The 729-nt window shown below is 45.8% G+C and overlaps 1 protein-coding gene across 2 annotated transcripts in view; it reads left to right on the top strand.

Annotated features, from left to right (window-relative positions):
• Positions 1 to 729, top strand: part of LOC110039582 (pentatricopeptide repeat-containing protein At1g03100, mitochondrial) — a 27,195-nt gene that overhangs the window by 11,294 nt on the left and 15,172 nt on the right. The gene's annotated exons all lie outside the window — the stretch shown is intronic.

Below are 729 nucleotides of genomic sequence, written 5' to 3' on the forward strand. Positions count from 1 at the left end.
GTAGTTTGACTCTGGGAAGCTGGTTCCCTGGTACACTGGAATGACATTTCTTCTCCTCTTCCCGATGCTTCCCTCGTTGCCATTAGTCTCGCCGCTCGGTTCGAGAGACTTCGTTGGCCTCGCCTTTTGTGGGCAGGAAGTGTCCCAGGGAGCGTATCCTTTTCTTTTTTGGCCCGATTCGAGTGCTGTGGACTGTTGGGGGTGGTCTTCTTTCTCTTCTCCTCTATTCTCTGCCTATAAGGATAGTTCCTTTGGATTTTTTTTAGGTTGTTGAAAAAATTGGCAAGAAGGCGAGAGTAGGGATTGTGGCCGTGAGGAGCTTGGAGAGGGAATTTCTGTGAGGGCACTTCTCTGGGGTGAACTCTTGTGTTGCAGGGCTTTACTTCAGTATTCTTGAGGTACTCTTCTTCCCCCCCTTCTGTGGTGCCTCGTTTCCTTTTGATTGTCCCTCTGTCGAGCCTTGTGCATGGTTCTGGTGGATAGTACAGCATGCTAGTTCTCTTTATTTTCATATTTTTTCGAAGCATTCACTCTAGAAGCATGTGAAGGATAGAAGTATGAGCATGTTTTAGGAGTTCGATTTGATTACTTGCTTAGGACGGTGCAAGCATAACATGATATAAGTGTTCTTATTTTCTCCCGTTAGCTTGAGATGGAACTGTAGCATATCCCTGTTACTTTGAACAGGAGGGTTGAAACGTGGCTTTGAAATAATTTTAGCTCCTCTTG

This window comes from Phalaenopsis equestris, unplaced genomic scaffold (assembly GCF_001263595.1).
Source record: "Phalaenopsis equestris unplaced genomic scaffold, ASM126359v1 Scaffold000002, whole genome shotgun sequence".
Lineage (NCBI taxonomy): Eukaryota > Viridiplantae > Streptophyta > Magnoliopsida > Asparagales > Orchidaceae > Phalaenopsis > Phalaenopsis equestris.